Source organism: Poecilia mexicana, unplaced genomic scaffold (assembly GCF_051168715.1).
Source record: "Poecilia mexicana isolate PSO_F unplaced genomic scaffold, ASM5116871v1 scaffold_3, whole genome shotgun sequence".
In the NCBI taxonomy this organism is placed as follows: Eukaryota; Metazoa; Chordata; class Actinopteri; order Cyprinodontiformes; family Poeciliidae; genus Poecilia; species Poecilia mexicana.
The window spans coordinates 32176551-32195894 of NW_028263372.1; the positions used below are offsets into that span (position 1 = coordinate 32176551).

General features: G+C 35.0%; 1 protein-coding gene across 1 annotated transcript in view; it reads right to left on the reverse strand.

The window, feature by feature from the left end:
- The window catches only part of luzp2 (leucine zipper protein 2), a 148806-nt gene that overhangs the window by 77362 nt on the left and 52100 nt on the right, over nucleotides 1–19344 (reverse strand). The gene's annotated exons all lie outside the window — the stretch shown is intronic.

Sequence of the window (19344 nt, forward strand, 5' to 3'; positions counted from 1 at the left end):
AAACAATTGAAAGTAACTAAGCATGTTTATTTTGCGATATCTAACCAGCAAGCTTAAGATAATCCTAAATGCTTTAACAGAAAGCAGCTTTACTTCCTTTCATGGTTGTTTGACCTAAAAAGCTTAGACTCTGGAACTATCTTCTGGTGACCAAAGCTGCTGTGGCTATGTTCCCTATGTTGTATGGCATGCCAGTCTTTTGAAAAAAAAAAAAAACAAAGCTATGTTGCTCAAAAAGTTACAAACAAAAGAGATTTTGTGAAAGTTAAGTTCTGTCATTTCTTTGAAGCATGAGTCAAATGTCATGCACTCCTGCTCTAAATACTGCATGTATACTAAGAATAAGAGGGTGAACTTCACAGTGTTCCACTTCATCACAGTCAGGCAATGTTCTGTGTTGTCACCATCTATTTTAATTTCTTTTATGTTCAACTGACAATTTAAGAAGAAAATATTAGTGGTCTAAGAGTGCCCTAATTGGTTAGATATTTTTTCACTGAATTATTCAGATTGAGGACGGTGAATTAAGCTGTCGTTTCAGAATACTGACATGAGTAAGCTATCTGCATAATTTAATGAGGTTAAGTGATGTTAGTATTGTGTGATTGCTGTGATATTTAACTTGGAGTTCCATTGTTTCCGTTTCAGTGATGCACATGTGTATCATCCATGCCATCTGAGAGCTGTGGCACTTATGTAATATAATCTTTCAACATTTCAAAAGAATCTGCAGTAGGTCGGCTGTGTTGTGATGGAACTGAGCAGGTTACATGGATAAATGCATATTAAGGTTATGTAGAAGTGTAATATTCCTGTGGTATGGTGTCTTTCAATGCAATTAAAACTAAAAGAAAGTTGAGAGAGTTCCAAGGTTAAATTCTAATATCAAGAGAAAGCTGAAAGAAGATTGAAAAGAAACTAAATAATCTGTTTACTTCCTGAAATCAATCAAATATCTTATTGATCTGAGCTTTTTATAGCTTAATAAAGACAAATGGATAACAACTTTTTTATATGGGACGTGATTACCTGAATGACAAAAAACTGTACTGGCATGAAGACATAAATTTAATCCCACAAAAATTAACAGATTTGACTAAACTGATTCCAATGGTTAATGGATACATTTTTGAAATTTTAATTAACAATCCACGACTCTCTTCTAACTCTTCAAAATATGAAACAAACCAGAACATGTCATTCAAGTAAGGCAGATGTGTGTAGATCTAGAAAAAGGTGGAAAACTGCAACAAGATATGACTATAATATGAAAAATAAAACTGCCTAAGGACATTTATCTAACAGGGAGTAATTCTGTTTATTTTACAGGTTTTTCCATACTTTTACCAGGAATACCATAATTGTCAAATGTCCTGAAAAAGAAACTCAGTTTCATCATGTCTTTGTAATAATTGAATAGAACTTTATTTGTTGTTTTCTTGTTTTTGTTTTCACACTAAGCAGAATATACGCTTTTTACAAATTAGTCTATATCTAATTAGTTTGATTTTATTCATCTTCTCCACTCGGGATAATTATTTGCCTTGATGGTATATTTCAGTAACATGGCAGTTCAAAGTTCTATCTAAGCATCAAAAAGTTATGAAGTATACTGTCAGCTTGAATAAATTCAAACAAAAACCTATTTATAACTAAACAAAATAAAAACTAAAAAGGCATTCAAAACCAATTAAATGGGTCTCTATTTTTTTTTTCTTTGTGGATAAATTGGCAAATTACTTATATCTCTTCCTAATAATTATTTCTGCTTACTTCCTCTTTTTTAAACTCATTAATGTGAACCAGAATTCGCCTGCTTCCTTTTCCGGTGAATAAAAATAGAAAACAAAAACGCTTGTGGATGGAGCTTATAGCGCCACTGAATCTGAAACATTATTCTGAATCCATGGCTTCAGTTTAGTCTGGGCTTTCTTCCAAAAACCCTCCGCACCCCGTGTCATAGATCCCAGCAGCAGATCATACACAATAACACATAAATCACTAACAGAAAAGCAACACCTGGGAAATAAATAAATAACACAACGTACTAAATTCCACACTTGACTTGCTACCATATGGCATTGGCGGGAAATTTATTACAGGTTCATGCAACGAGGGAAGATAGGGTGAGAGAATCCTCCCAGTCGGCCGTATTATTCATTACCCGATGGAATTGGCCCTGGGGTATCCATGAAATGAATAAGGCCTGTAATTTGAGCCTCACTGACACAGAAACATGTATATCAGAAGGACTTAAGTATTTTTATTTCAGCAACCCAATTCACTGTAAATTCCTCATTAGTGAAAACAAATAGTAACAGCTGCATAATTGTACCAAAGAATTCAGTACTCCAGCATCCTCCGTCTAAACAAAGCCTATGCTTGTTTGAGTCAGCGATGTTGATGACAGCTAAAATGCCCGACACGAAAAAGCTTCTGATCAGAAATGGCTCCACCAGGCAAAAGCCCATAAAGCAGCAGTGATGAGATAATGAAATCCTCTTTTTTTTTTTTTTTTGGAGCTGTGCGAATGGATCCCTGGCTGTCATAATGAAACTCATCAAACTCCAAAGATTAAGAGGGAGGTATCATTTAAAGAAGCAGATTACAGAGGACAAATATTTCCTTACCCTTCGAGTCATAGCGGATTTCAGAACATTTTTCCCTGCGTACCCTGTAGTGGAACTAGAACTGCTGATGCCATTTGAAGCACAACAGAAAATGAAAGTTGATTTGCAGACAATTAAGAAAGGCAAGTCTTAGTTTTATATACAAAAAAATGCTTAAGATACACTGACCTCTAAATACCTGTAACTATACTTTTATCACAGTTAAGGATACCAGACATGACTTGAATTTCAATGAGCTGCCTTAGACTAGAGATTTATTTGAAACACTCCACAGCTTCTTGCACGCTAGAATTGAAAAAGTTCTCTATAGAAAACTATTTTTCTATGATGACTTTCATAGATTTGGGTCATCACTCTTTGTGCAGACCAAGCGCTAGTTTGGTATTTGCCTGTCTTATTAAGGCTTTAAATATTGTCACCTACCGAAAATAATGGCCAGAGTCATTTTTTTTTTTTGCCAACTGTGATTTTGGAAAAAAAATAAATAAATGAAAAAATACCATCGCAGGTTTGCCAAAAGTTGATTTGGGTCTAAAATTCAATTTTGGCAAACAAAATTACAAAAAATTAGGGCATTATTTTGGGAAGTTGTCATGTACTAATCATCCCTCCCTCTACAAAGACTTTTGGGCTTTGTATAGGGAGATGGCGCTTTGGTTCTTTGTTTTTAAAATTACTCAGTTGTCATCCCAATTTTGCCTTCAACATGACTACATTTAGAATCTCTATGCAATTCAACATTACACTATAAGGCATTAAAAGGTAAACTTGACCTGGGCTGTTGGAGAAGTAATGTATCTAACAGTTGAAAGCAACTCTCAAGGTCAGGACCTGGACATGCCTGGTTTTAACAAAGCTGCAAGCTAAAGGCTCAGGTGGCAACATGTTGGATGTGGTACAGGTAAGTGCACGAATTAAATAGCCTTTGGCATAACAAGAACAGTAACTCTAAAGCAGGGTGTCTGGTGTCAAGCAACTTTTAGATGTTTTGTTTTTCTTTTGTTTCAAATATATTTCCCAGGTATGTTTAAAAAAATAAGTTTTTCAACCACTTCCATCATAAAAAATGAAAACAAGTCTGTTTTACAAAATATCTCAACATATTTGGACAGAGCTTTTAGTCTAGTCTCTGCATGCATCCATCGAAACATTCAAGGTCACACTGCATAATGGACTCAGCTCATGGTTAGCTGCATTCATATAATCAGGATCAAATTAATCTTTACATCTAATGTCCATATTGCCTCATTATTTTTACACTTTGCTTAGAAGAGAGTGGGGCTGGGAAATTATTTCCTTGCCTGTTTTGAGACAGTATTGGCTATTGACTTTAAATTATGCAGTGACATTGAAGATATTCCCCACCATAGAGTGCTTAGCAATTAGCTGCAGTAAACATGAGAAGCTCAGTGTGTGTCAGCAGGTTGAGTAACCCAATGCCTTCCGCTCCAAAACATAAGCATAGCTATTTCTGGAAAATTTACAAGAGACGGACAGCATTTTAGACAAGGACAAATTAAAGGATTCCCTGGGGCTCAGTGCCTTTGGAGGCCTCTCCACTATGAGACCTGTCACTTTAATACCCACCAACAGCCTCGACTGAGCTCTATCAATCACGCATTTCAAATGTCAGCTGTGCACATAATTCAGTGAACACACAGACAGCAAGCTGCTATCTTTTAGGCATAACCAGATGTTTTTTTTGGACACAAAGTAGCTTTCCAGACGGAGATATTTGAATATTTCCCAACAGCTTACAGCCTACGAAAAAGAAAGCCTCACTTTCTAATTGAGTCAGACTACCTTGAAAACATGAACACAGTGAACCAAAAAATTACAATCGAACGCAAAGTAACTTTCCACACTGAAATATTTGTATATTTCCCAAAAATATACAGCCTACAAAAATTGTATAATTTCATAACTCAGAGTACCATATAAATATAAGCATTTATAGGGTTTCCATCAACACAAAGTAACTTTCCAGAATGAGAAAATTTTATATTTTCGAGCAACTTCCTGAATATGGTAATCTGATTAAATAAATCTGACAATTGTTTTCAAAGCTTGAACTATCAAATGAAAACTCAAACACTGGCTGTGTTCCCAAGGAGAATATTCAAACTTAACGTAACATAGTTCAAATTATGAGATCGACAGTAAATATCTAAAGTTTTTGAAGGCTGAATCCACACAAATTCTACCAGCCAGTGGCAGCCAGTGGTTTAAACTGTACTTCCAATTTCAGGCTGGATTAATTATGCTGTTGAAACTGGGCAAATAAATGCTTTTAATAAGGAGGGCTGCCCAAGGCCTGTCAGCAAATTAATATATTCTTCTAGCAGAGCATGACCACCATAGAGCATCTAAAACAAAAGTCAGTCATGTTTACCAACTGCTGTATAAACAAGGCAGACAGCAGGGAATATTAATTGCATGCATGTCAGGGGATGTCTGACACTAAATCTGCCTTAATTGTTTAGTCAGGGGAAATGATGAAACAACTGGTGATGAGGAAGCCAATTTTGTTTGGTTAATAAAGGTCAGTGCAGTTTAGAGACCTTGAATGTCTCAGTATGTCAGGATATTAGTTTTAGATGTTCACTTGATTTTTTTTTCTTTTTTGTAGTTTTATAATATTCACAAAAGGCAGACATTAAAATAGTTACTGTAGCATTTCTCCACAAATAGCTTCTGTTTTACTAATTTGTGATAAATATTGTGAATGTGCGCAGTTTGCAATAACTGAAACAAAGTTTTTTGTCACTTCAGCACAGTGAAAATTTTCACTTTGATGGGAAGCCGCTTTTTCATGATTATCTTTTCTGCCATTTCTGCAGATCCTATGTTAAAACAATTTAAACAGACTCTACAATAATAAAAGCTGGGTTGCTTTGTCAGTAAGTCCAGAGTAATTTCAATTACATATTTATGGCTCAAACTGATAAAATTAAGCTAAACCAAACCAGTTTTTCACATAGGCAATTACTGGAGATATTAATAATCTTACCTGTTTTCTGTTTTCTCACCTGTATTTCCAACAGATTGTACATTTTGATAACAGCCTCCATTAAACGATCTACATTTCTCAAGTCACTATAGAAACTAGTGAAAGAAAGTTTAAAAAATGTACAAGATCCTTTTAATTTTTATCCCAGAAATTGACTTCCTCTTTAGTCATTTTTTAAGTCATGTAATTTTCAACCATGAGAAATTTAGGGCATTGAAAAAGAAATACTTAGCATACTAGATGAATAATTAAATGATTACTCGCAGGCTTTTTAATGCATAAGTAGGAGACACTTTCTGTGCCTCTGTTTATTGCACCCTACCTCTCGGCATATAGCTACTAAGAAATAATCACTACTTTTAGGTAAGAACCTCATGAAAAAGGAGGGAACATTTTCAATGCGGAAACCCCCATCTCCCTTTACTCACATGAAAACACATTTACACACAAACCACAAAAAAGTATAAACATACAGCTGGTTAGAAGAAAATGTCTCATTGTACCAACAAAAAAAAGCTAAGCTTATACGGCCTTGAGTTTGACTGGATTTGGTCATTTTCTATCTTAGTCTTAACAATTCGCTTGATCCACTTTGGTCACTACATTGTCAATAATTTTCACTGTGACATGAAATTATCTTGATGATGCTAATGTTTCTATTGGACATTTTGGAGTAGATTCTCACACTGAGAACAATAACCACTGAGAATCCGCATGCGAGGAAAACCTAAATGTTGAAATTGCAGCTGATACCACAGTGAGACTCATTCACTGGAATGATGATCTACAGCAAGGAAGTCACATAGCTGCAGGGCTGGTGCAGAGGCAGTGATGTGGACAGAACAAATGAGAGGATCATCAACTTCTCAAGGTCCTGACCTGAGAACACACCCCTCAGCATCAGCATCAGTACTGTGCAGTAGGGAGTATAGACACCATTAAATTCCTTGGAGAGATCTCTGACCTCACCTGGTCGAAGAACATCATGGTGATTGTGAAAACAGCCCCACAATTTCAGAGGAAACTCTAACCTATCAGGCCCTACCAGCATCCTCTCAGCGTTCCAAAGAGGTGTGGTTGAGAATGTGTTGACAAACTCTATCTCAAAGTGGGAATCCAGCTGCATTATGGCAGACAATGGTCCTGCAGAAGATATACAGAGGAGTGGAGAAAGTCAGTGGAGTGTCTCTATCGTCTGTCCAGCATCTGTTGCAGAGTTGCTGCAGGAAAAGAGCACTAAATACTTTCGGAGACCCAACCTGAACTGCTGCTATGAGGCAAACACGTCCATATAAAACTGCTGAACTGTAATGTTGAGATTAACTTATTTGCATCAATAAAAGTAAAAATAAAAAAAATAAAAAATACAAGTAGAAAAGCAGAGCAGCAGTAAACAAATTCAATTTCAATTTTGGGGTATAAATCAAGATGCATTAGTGTTCAGGTTTTTGTATCAATAAAATTTGTTCCATTTAATAAGATATTCCACATTTTTTATTTACAGACTTGATCCCACCCAACTATTAGATTTATGCGGATTATTGCTTGTGAGATAGTATCATGTTTGACTGTATTTTCCTATCTATGTTTCTCAAATAAATCTGATCATTGCAATTGTTGAGACACGTGTCATATTACCCAAAGACCAGAGACGCACAACCGAAATGAACAGCTTTCAGCCACAAGCTGTTAGAAAGCAAAACTCCAGACAGGATTATGCACTTTGCATTATTGGATCTATGCTGTTTTTTTTTTTTTAATTTTGGGTAAGTATTCATTTAGTTTTCATCTTTCTGAGAGAAACTTTTTAACTTTGGGGTTTGCTATTAGATGTGCAAGGAAATTATTTTATATCTGGTCTTTTTTTCTTGGTTTTTGATGATGCTTCTACTATCTTTTTTTTATCTACAGAAAATTATATTGCTTTATTGAAATTATACATTTACAGTTTTCCACAGGGGTGGGTGGACTTATTCTTGGTTCCACTGGCTTTATCCCCCAACTAAGAACTACTACCACGCAAATGGCTTTAAAAGCATCCAAAGAACATCTAACAACTGCAACCTTCAATTAAAGGTAGAATTTGAGTGCATCTAATGCACTTTCATCCATTTGTGGTTTTCAAAGCAGATATTCTAGCATCAATAATTGTTGTGCTATTATAAAGCTAGATAGGCATTTTTTACTCTAAAATGGCACACTGGCAGACTTCACCGCTCAGTATCTTGAGTGACAGAGTGTTTTTGTGGGTGGGTTTAACTTTTTTTTTTATTATGTTTTCACAACGTCTAATCAAGCTTTCATTCTAGTGCTCTTGGTCAATTCTATGACAAAGAAAACATCCAGATATTTGGAGAACTAAAATGCTATGTTTGTCTTATTTTTTAGGCTTTTTGCAGTAATAATTGCCTTGTGTGTAAATTATATCTTGAAGCACTATGGCCATATTTATAGCACATTCTTGAAGAAAAGGTAAATGTCTTCTTCTTCACCACAAACATTTATTTTGTAAATTTGCAGGTATCATGCTCTTTGCAGTAGAATACTACATGTAACTGATTTATGTCATAGTAATAAAGAAGCACAAAACAACAAAAGATCCATCCATCCATTTTCTTACACCCTTATCCCATCGGGGTTGGGAGCGATGCTGGTGCCTATCTCCAGCTGTCAACGGGCGAGAGGCAGGGTACACTCTGGACAGAACTCCACTCCACCGCAGATGATAAAAGATCATTAGAGAAAAATAGTAGAGAGAAGCAGCTCTTAAGCAGTTGTGCTTAACAGTACTAAGATCCAGTATACTCCCCATTTTATTTCATGCTGCAAATATTCTATCATCCTATCTCCCTGGAATATCAACAGACCAATTCTGGACTGTACCTTCTGTTTGAAATAACTTTTTTCTGCCATGCCGAATGTATAGAAGCACTTGAGAACTGTAGCACATCACAGGCCATGTTTATGATGCATAAGAAACTAAAATGGGAAGACATGCAATTATGTATCCAGTTATGAAAAACTATTATTTGTAGCACAGTTACACCAATAAAGACGAAATACTAATATTTAGAATTTAGAACATCTGTTTATCTATCTTCACAATTACTCCACAATGCATTCCTATGGGCTGTGGGAAGAGCAGTTTATGTAAACTCCATCCAAAAAAAGGCCAGGCCAGACTGTGATTAAAAACCCAGAACTGAGTTAGTGTGAGGAAAAAGCTCAATGCCCTGCACAACAGTGCTACAATTTTATTAGATTCAGTTTTGTACAGTGGACGCCCATCACAGACAAAAATAAATTGTTGTGCTTGACAAAATGACTAAAGGATTAAAGTCACTGTCTAAACCTTTAATCCGTGAACACTCAGCTGCTGTTAAAAGTGGATTTCTTCACAGATTTCCATTTCCCTCAGGAATGATCACAGTTGGTTGGTAAAATTGTTTCTGAAATGTAACTGTCAACACAAAGACACTCAATCTATTATCTATGGGACATGCATATCGTCACCTTCCTAAAATAAAGGCCAAAGTCATTTTTTGCTAAAACTCACTCTGGTGCTAGTAAGCCTCAGTTATCTGTCTAACTCCAAAATTTAACACCATTAGAGGAGGTGAATGGCTGAACTTGCTCTCTGCTCTGCAGCTCCTCCCCCACAGCAGAACCTGCTGTGAATGCACAGAATAGTGAGCATGGCCACAGACAACAACAGTTTGTTGCTCCATTAGTTTATGCATCCATGATTGACAGTGCTAAGATCCTCCTTCTGACACTGATTGGTTGCTTCTGATTGAGAGTGGTGTATTTCTAAAGATGGCTATAGAATTGCTGGGAATAGGTAGATTCACTATGGCCATAGTGCTTCATTGCTGACCTGTATTATGTTATACTGTCAGGGCATAGTGACAGTTTTAAGAAATATTTAAAAAATACATTTTTTGTAAAAGCTACCCTGTTTTTAACAGTATATATGTGCACATATATATTGAGATTAATTGATAGGGATTAAATCAACCTTAATCTCAAACATTGTAGCACAAATTACTTCAACGGTGTCCAATCACTTTCTCAAGTATTTATTAATGAGGTGAATACTAATTGAAGTCATGTGCATGTGGATTTGACCATACTTAGCAATAATATTTAGCTCATGCATAGCAGTTACAAATTTAAAGTGCAAGAACTCAGTTTTGGCATCAGAACTCAATAACGAAGAACCACATAGTTTAACTTAATCTTTACTAAAACACGACAATCTTCAGAGGAGTATAAGATCCAACAACTCGTTGTATCCATTGTCTTTTGGCTCACCTTTGAATGCAATTTGGTAAAAGTTCAAGAAAAATGACTGGTTACAATGATTTGTACAAATCAAACAATCAAAAATGTTTGTCTCACAAGCTGAAAATGACACAAACACAAATGGAAGTCAATGAAATATTTGACGTAAATACAATAAACAGCTCTTGTCTCATAAAATGGCCCTCACCAGACTGCTGTTCCTCGTTTCTTCTCATCTGACCAGTAGCTATTAAGTTGGAAACTGGCAACAAACCGGCATTTGAAGCTGATTCACATCAAGGGCAATCAGCGAAGCCTCTTCTCGACTTCCAAGTGTCTCTCACGGAAAACACAAGAGGATGAGTTAAGCCAGGCAAAAGAAAAGGGAGGGCTGGTGTGTGAGGTGGAGAATTTAAAATTGTCTGACGGATGTGATTTGATTACTGGTTAACTATCCTGCTGGTGCACCACTCTGGTCTGGGGGAGAAACCTGCTGGTAGCTGGATTATCAATTTGGAGAAGGCAAGACTATTAGAATGTTGTTTCACTTTAGGCAGACTGACAATGGGGCCACTGCCTTTCTCTCTACTTGAAGTTGTCTTTCTGGTTGTTATTTGCCTCAGTGTTTTGCAACCTAACTAAAAATAAATGTTCATGTCAAACATAATAACGAATGTGTTTTCTGTTGGTGTGCTGTAGCACCTGCGTCTGCCATGTTTCAATTTTCGCACGAATCTGCCCACCATTATAAGAGCGGACACAAAACACCGCTCTACTTAAGTGCATTGGTAAAAGGGCTAAGTTTGAAATTCATAATTTTTTAGAAACAACCAGCAGGGAAGTGAGAGCTATATTGATTCTCTTATAGCCTCTTCAACATATGGACTACTCTTTGTAAAATCATATTTATAATATCCCTCAAGGCTCAAATGTCAAGAAACACGGCCCTAATTCCACATGCATTTACAAATAAACACTCATTTTTCTCATGGATACGGCCTGTGTTCAGGCTGAAATTTAATTCAAACAAGTTGTGGATAAATCAGATATGATCTGGGTTATTCACCAGTTGACAAAAATGGTTAACTCAAGATGGCTGCAATATAAACCCTGGGATTTCTTTGCTTTGTTTTTAAAAGTTATGTCCCTTCAAAAACAAAATATGTCATGTTCCAAACTGTGTAATTGTATTAAATACATGTTGGGCCAGCTCAATAGGTTATTAAACATCCCAAAAGAAGGAACAAGACAAAAATGGTAGAAATTCTAATGACTAATAGTAGTTTGTCTTTTTTGTTTATTTGATGTATTTTACTGATTCTTTTTTTTTTCTTTTTCAGAGTTCACACAACATTCTATGCAGAAGGATGCAAGAAAACCTTTTGTCATGTAACACTATGTAATAGTGTGCAAAAAAACCTCAAAAAGTCTGGCAGCCCTCCTTAATGAATATTAATGTAAATTGACTGAGGTCTATAATGACACAAACAATGTATTCAGTTTAGATTAAAAGTCAATATGTTTGTTTTTAACTTTATTTCTGAAAAAGTGCTTACCACTTGGAAACTTTGTCTTTGTAGTAATCAAAATCTGACAATACATATATCCCCCATTTCTATTACTAGTGTTCCCTTTTACTTATTTGTAATAAATCAGGTTTTCAAACACCCAAAATTAAATCACTATTATATTTGATCCATTTTTATTAAAAGAGCTCAGCTAGAAAGTTGTGTTCTCCAAGATCCTATCCAATAGTGTAAGTTAAATGTTTCTATTTTTAATTTTTAAGATATTACATTAAGATTACTGTTTAAAAGTTATGGAAAGCGTTATTCACTATCATATTATTCTGATAGATATTTGTTTGAGGATGCTCTTTCTCTGATGTTACTAATCTTGAGGCCAAGAATCAACCTACACAAAACTTGGAGGAGAACGATTTACAACACTAGTACAAGGAGTAAACAGCTATTCATGTGGCGTCAGCAAAGGTTTTTACAAATATCACTTAATAACCTGCTGAGGCAGTTCATAAGAGTTGAAGATGCAACTTTTTAACTTCTCACAAGACACTACGTTGTCTGAAACATTTCAATTTATGATTGCATAAAACCACATTATGCAATAGCTTTTTGACAGGTAAAAGGAAATCATTGGAAAAGCACTATATAAAGAATGCCTCAGGGGATCTAGTCTGGCAGTTCATACGGAATCTGAAGTTTTATAAAACCTAAATTTATCTTCATAAATTTAATGATAACTGAGCAGGTTTTGAAATACATACATAAGGAGATGTGCTGTAGGAACATTCCTCCAGCTGTTGCATTTTTGTACATACTAAATGAAACGTGTACAGAAGGAGATAAAATGGGTCCTTGTCTTGAAACCCAACATTTTCATATTAAACTTTGCTTACAGTGTTATTAGAAGTTCATCAGGTGAGAGAAAAACATTGTGTGTGTCACAATGATGAACTTATTTTAATTTCCCCTGGTTTTGCCCCAACAATATTTTTTACTTTTTTTTTTTTTTGTTTTGTGAGTTTTGTGATCTCAATAATGTTGAACATAATATTTAAAACCTATTCTGTGGTTTATCAAAAAGATTTGAATTCAGCTCTATGTCATGACCCCTGCATCCCTGCAGTGTGCGGAGTGAATACAAAAAGATGTTTCAAGTACAGGATGAACAAGATGACAGATGGCAGCATGCTGATATGGTTTCTGGAAGAAAAAAAACTACAGAAGATCAGGATGTTATGTTCATTTTCAAACATAAATGTTTTCAGCTACCAGAGGCTTGTGCGCCCTCCTGCAAAGTCAAGATTACCAAATGATTTTTAATCTTGAAATTGATAAATCACCAAGCTAAAACATGGTACATATCTTTACACATCACAGGGACAAGGCAATGATCCTCTCTTTAATCTGCATGAGTTGCATATCAAATTTGTAATTACAGTTATTAGCATTTTAAGTACAAATGCAATCCTAATCTGGAGCCCATTTACATTCCTTTCACTGAACTGTGCCACATTTGACTGTACTGAAATGGATATTATCTCTAGTGCTACAAATAAATCCAATCTGAAGAAGGACTGAAGTGAGCCAAGGTTAATAGAGGTCCTCACCCCTAGTTGATAAAAATAAATGTGGGCAGCTGTGGTCTTTCACAAGAGTGACAAAAAAAAAATCATTTTGAAATTAGATTCTTCTTCCTCCACTCTTTCTGAGATAATTATCCTGTTACCATAAAGTATTTGATGCATTCCTCCATATAACAGTGTAATCAATGAGCAAAGTGTTAACAAACTCATAGTGGATCAGGTATAATTACAGTAACAAAAATATAAAGGAAATTTTGTTTTTTAATTGTTAACTTATAGGCAAAGAGAGCAAATATAAAATCAAAGATTGCATAAAAGTTTGCCTTTTAAAGAAGGAGTATCACCTACATTTTATAGCACAATTCAGTAACTATGTTAACTTCAGTTGTTATAAAAATGCCATACATATATAATATAGCGGAAAGGAAATTTGAATTCATCGTCTGAAAATTGGGCCTCTGTCTCTTTAAAAACTCCTGCTCTTTCTGAAACTTTGCCTTTAGAAAGTCATCACAACATCGCTGCTTTATTAACTTTTTAATAACGTTTTTACCAGCGTTGCACTGTAGTTTTTATACTCCTCCAAGGAGGAGTTGCATCTCGAAGCGGTGCTAGGTCAACCCAAGTGGCTGCCAAGACTAAAGAACTTCTCAAACATGCATGAAAAAAAAATCCAGCCGACACTCCAACTATGACTTTGATGAGGAATTCACATTATAACATAACAAGTATGTATGTGAATGTACTCATTAGTTGTAATTTCAGTCCCACCTAGTTCATAAATATATTTTTTGTTTCTTGTTAAATATGTTTAACTCCTTAAGATGCTTAAGTTAGATTTTCTTCTTTTAATAAAGAAACTATGTTTTATTGTGTTGTTACTGTTACGCACAAGAGCTGCAGCTACTTCAGGGTCATTTCTCCTTACCTTTGTATTGGTTAAGCTCAGCGTCTTTTGTACCAAGCTCTGTCAGCAAAACCGTCAATCACACCTTTGTTGTTATGCCCCAGGTACCCGGACTCGCAGGATTTACCACTTGTTAACATGCTTAATGTGCTGAATTCTCTTTCAACTTGACCCTGTCTCAAACACCTGCACAATGAAAAGACAGACACCTTTTTCTCTTTGCCTGCCTCTACATTTTTTTTCTTTTTTACTTCCTTAACTTGTAGTAAAAGTGCACTTTTAAATGTATCAGAAAAGTGTTGGCTAGGGGCATTATTTCATGGTGGGACACTTTGAAGTAGGTTCATCATTCATTTCTTGAAATTTCCTTCAACAGAAATACTTGTCAAAAATATTTGAGTAAGGACTCGCAGCTATTTTGAATAGCAATAAGGTAAGTTATATGCTTCATTTGCTCTAATCAGGCATAAAACGGGATTATAAAGATTTATTTCTAAATGGAAAGAACATAGTCACAGTGATTTGCAAATTTCGACTGAACCCACTCAATGAAGATCACTGCAGATTAGCGTTGTAATACCTGCATGTCTTTATGCAGAAAATATCATCTATAACCCTGTCATTTCAGAATCCACATATGCCAAACAACATTTAATACATAAACATATGCACAGTGATTTTGTTCAACCAAGTGCACAATGCAATGTTCTGTAGAGCAACTTTAAAAAGGGACACCAAAACAAAACAGAGAGGATTCCCGGCTATCACTAATCTCTCCAATTTGCAGCTACATTTAAAAAAGAAAAGACTATGTATCTTTGAAAAGCAATAAGGCATGCAGCTGGATCTGCACTTAATTACTCATTTGCATTTGAAACATCATCAAGCTGAATGCAAACAAAGAGAAAAATCTGCTAATGTCCAAATGGCTATCTGTAGCACCCAATCAGCCTAAACGCCATACATCCAGTAATAGGCAAGATGGCAAAATCTCTGCTGATAAAAGGTGATTTTACCAACAGTTGTGCATTGCATTCAGGTACAGCTGGAACAGTAGGTTACTGAAATATCAAAACAACATCAAAGTGTTTTAAACATGATTAAATCTAAAATATGAGCAAAATCTTAATAAAAAAATATACGTTAACATGAATCACCCTCAAGTAGCTATAATGTTGTATAATCTGTGTATTATACATTAGTTATACATTATCAATTAGTTATACATTAGTTATACATTATTTATAATGTATCACATTACACATACTTTAGTTACTGAAAAAAATCTTCCCAAATCTCCAGCTGGTTCTGTACTTTTTTTTCTGTTTTAGAACTTTAGCGGTCTAATTTCTGAGTTTGGTGTAGATTACATATACTAATTAATATGTTTTTAAAAAACTATGTCTGTTCATATGCCACTTGACATTTTACTCTTCATAATTTAGCAACAAATGTATGGAAAGAAAAGGTACAAAAAGGGAAAATACTGTATCCATGTACTGTTATAGAAAAAAGTCTGGATGAGATGAAGCAACACATTTAGTAACAACTTGCAAAGTAAAAACAAAATTCAGAGTCAAATGAGTCTGTCGAGTCTCTATCAAGTAGTTTTATTCTGGCTGTCTTTTATAGATTTTAGTCAGCAGATCTTGTGACAGCAAGCTGGCACTGTTTGTGGGTGTTTCCCAGCAAAAGGGAAAAAAGACTGAGTTCATTGAACTATAGGTATGAAGTTGTGGATTGTTATGCACCAAGGATATTGTGGAGCTCAGCACAAGTGGTCTTGGGGTTGTGTTTGTTGTTAAGGAGGTGAATATTTATGCTATCACTTGCTTATAGTCTGCATTATTTTGTAGAAATTAGTATTTATTTTGACAGAGTTTTTTGTAAGGGTAAAAACTTACAAGAGGATGAATATATTTTATAGGCAATGGATATGCAGTTTACTGCTCTCTGTTGCATTTATCAGCTTTTATAATTTAATCTGCAGTCTCATGAAAGACATCTAGGTAAAATTGATTATCATCAGTTAATAATAGATTATATATGTGGTTGCTGTTCGATGTTGGAATAACTTTCCAATATTAATCAGGAGTGCCGTCACAAAATATATTTTTAATACACAAACTAAAAAAACATGATTTTTCTCTATATTTTAACTGGAAGTAATGAATTTAGTTTTTAAGTAACTGATCTGCCCTATTTAGCCTTTGCTTTTTGTATTTTGTTCTTGTTGATTATTTTATTTGTATAACATTTTGACCAACCCTGGTTTAAATAGTGTTCATAAATGTAGCAAATGTATTTTGAAAAACACATTTGACATATCTTACATTTAATTTAGCATGGACAAAGATGTTGGCAGACATGCTTGTTTTTCCCATCTGAACAACCATAACTATGTTCATACTATATTAAAAAAAATCTACTTTTAGTCAGACATCTTTTTGAATTATACTTTTTAACTAACTTGTCATATGTATATGAAAAGCAGTCAACTTTTTTTCACATCTGAATGAAATTTTCTTGGAGGATTAGGTTACTTAAGAGCTTACAGTAGGTGAGTAGCTGTTGCAGTTGCAATTACTATGTGTGTGAAAACTGTGCTTAACTTCTTTAATTGTTTCCACGTGCTTATAAAACCCAGTTCTGCAGTTCAGGGCAAATAAAATCTATGTCAAACTTGTGCAAGAATACTTCTAATTCAAGATATCTCTACATCCTAACTGATGACTATTTTTGAAATCCATGTACAGGTAATAAAGCAAAACGTGGGAAGGGGAAAAGAAAATATACCCATATTCCTGAAATACAGATTGATTGACAGCTCTGCTTTTCCTCCTAAGCCACTGGCATTTCTCCAACCAAAGCTTTAATGTTTCAATTTGTTTGATTCTTGTTTGCAGCTCAAGCTTTTACCTGGGGTTGTTGCTTGTCCTACTGCAAAAAGTACAAGATTGGCTTGGAGCAGTAACTACAGTATGAGATGTACTATTGAGGGCAAATAAATTAGAATACTACATGAGTAAATAAAAAAATAAATAAATAAACAAACGATGTGACTTTAGGGCTATCCAGTTATATAATCCAAAAAGACAAGACCCTTGAAGGATAATGATTAAAATAATAATAGACTTGATGAATAATGCACATAATTATCAGTGTAAATATGACAGTAGGCAGGACTTTGCAGATTCTAAAGGGGTCACAGGTAAGTTTGGGTTGAGTTTCTTTCTCTAAACTGTCTTAACAGATCAGCAGCTGAAAGTGAGGGCTGTGTGCAACTGTGAAATCTCTTATTTAAATCTTGTCTAGGACCTTAACTGCTTGTCACACTATCTCCCATCTTTTTTTGTACTATGAACTGTATAATAGAGCAGAAATGCCATTAAAATGGTCTTTGAGGGGGTACTTATCCAGAAATGCCACAGGGCTCTGAATATGCCCCTATGAGACCTGAGAAGTCTGCTTTGAAGATTTGCAAAGCATTACATTGATATGGTTTAAGAAGGTACGGTTCTACCTATCAAGATTAAGCGTAACACAGAACATCATTTCTTACAGAAAGCAAAGTCGAGGAGCAGCCATTTCTTTTATTTTCTTATCATTATGGGGTAGAAAGTATATTAAATGTGACTGTCATATTAGTTTGCACGTCAGGAATGCAAAAAAAAAAAAAAAATCAGTTCAAGTAAGTAAAATATTTTAACCCATCAAATCCATAGTATTTCCATTATAGTTCAACAAATTTCCAAAGTAGCTTCAGAATATCTCTACACTGAGCAAAATTATGACTCAAATGTTGTAAATAATGTATTATTTATATTATACAGGTATTTTAAATACATCTATAAATAACTGTTCCAAAAGTCCTGTCAAGCATAAGTGTACTCAATTTCTGTTTGCATTACCTGCTTTTCTTGTTCAAACCTGCTAATCGACATCATAGTTAATTGGGGACAAAATCTATGTTCTGCTAATAATTACCTCATAGCATGTTTGCCTCATTTGAACCCAGTGTGACATATTGACCTCACTTGCTTTGTTTTGTCATCTGGGCATGGATTAAAAATAGCTAGTCAACTTGCACACCTAAGATAATTGCATGTGGAGAAAAAACATGAGAGGAGAAGAGCTTTAGAAAATACTCGGTCATCCATCTCACCAATCGTCAAATAAAATGTCTCATAACAGGTTCACAGCTCTTGTTTTCATGTCCAATAGATGTCCTTTCATTTTATGGGAAAAATTCTTTTGTTTTTTATGGGAAACAGTGTGCAAAAGGGAGCACTTATTTCGATTTAGAATCAGTTTTTAAAATACAAGTTGCAATGTCATGTTATAAAAACTGTAAAGCTGGCACATACAGAATTTAAGCGATTCTATCTTGGTTTAATATCCAAGGATGATAGTGCCAAAGGACATTTTTGCTAGAATTATAGCATCCTTGAACTATGCGTTCTGCAGGGAATAAACAGTGAAACAGAGTCCTGGCTTACTACACTTTAATTGGTATAGAAATTTATGTTAGGTAGATGTAATATGTTCATTTTTTATTTTATTTTATTTATTTATTTATTTTTTGCGGATGCTCAGGAAGCACATTCCATCTAACAAGAAAACAGAAGCAAACTATTTGATTAGTGTTGAAATTCCCAGTGTTCTTTGAAAGCAGCATGGTTTCACTTTATCACAATGCTGTGTTGCTAGACTGACAAATGGACTGTATCAGTTCAGTGATTGATATGCCCACATCAAAACCCTGCTTGCTAACCCTGAGAGCAGATGTCTAAAACAAAGAAAAACCAACCAATCATATATTTCCTCTTTCTAATCTTTCTAATCATAACTTCTATGACAAGTGTAATCTGCTATAGGGGCCACCAATCAGAGCTTAGCCTGTATGTTATTGTAGAATTGCTGGACTTCAGTTAGATACAAGAGTGTGATGGCTGCCATGTTCAACAATCTTACAACAAGAAGGAGATACCTGATCAGTGTATTCTGCCATTGAAGGTAGATTAAAAACAGTTTGGAAAATATATGGCTAAAAGACAAACCTTTGCTCAATAAATAAATATGCAATGTGTCATTTGAATTCTAAAACTTGATTTCAAACTTGTTTGGTTGAATGCCTGCTGTGTTGATGGGTTCACTTCATGGTGCATGTTGTGTCAGACCAAATTTGTTTCTGGGTTTAATTGTTTGAGAATTAAGACAAGATGCACATATTTGTTGTATGTTGGACCAGTAAATTTGCATTCATACATTTAAAATTTTAGGCCTCTAATCCTCCCCTCCTACACAAAGCATTTCTAAAGCCATTGCTCAGAGAGCTCAGTAACCAGAAGTGTAGCCTTGCCTTTCAATTCTAACCAGTTGTCATGCTGGAAAGGATGTTTTTTTT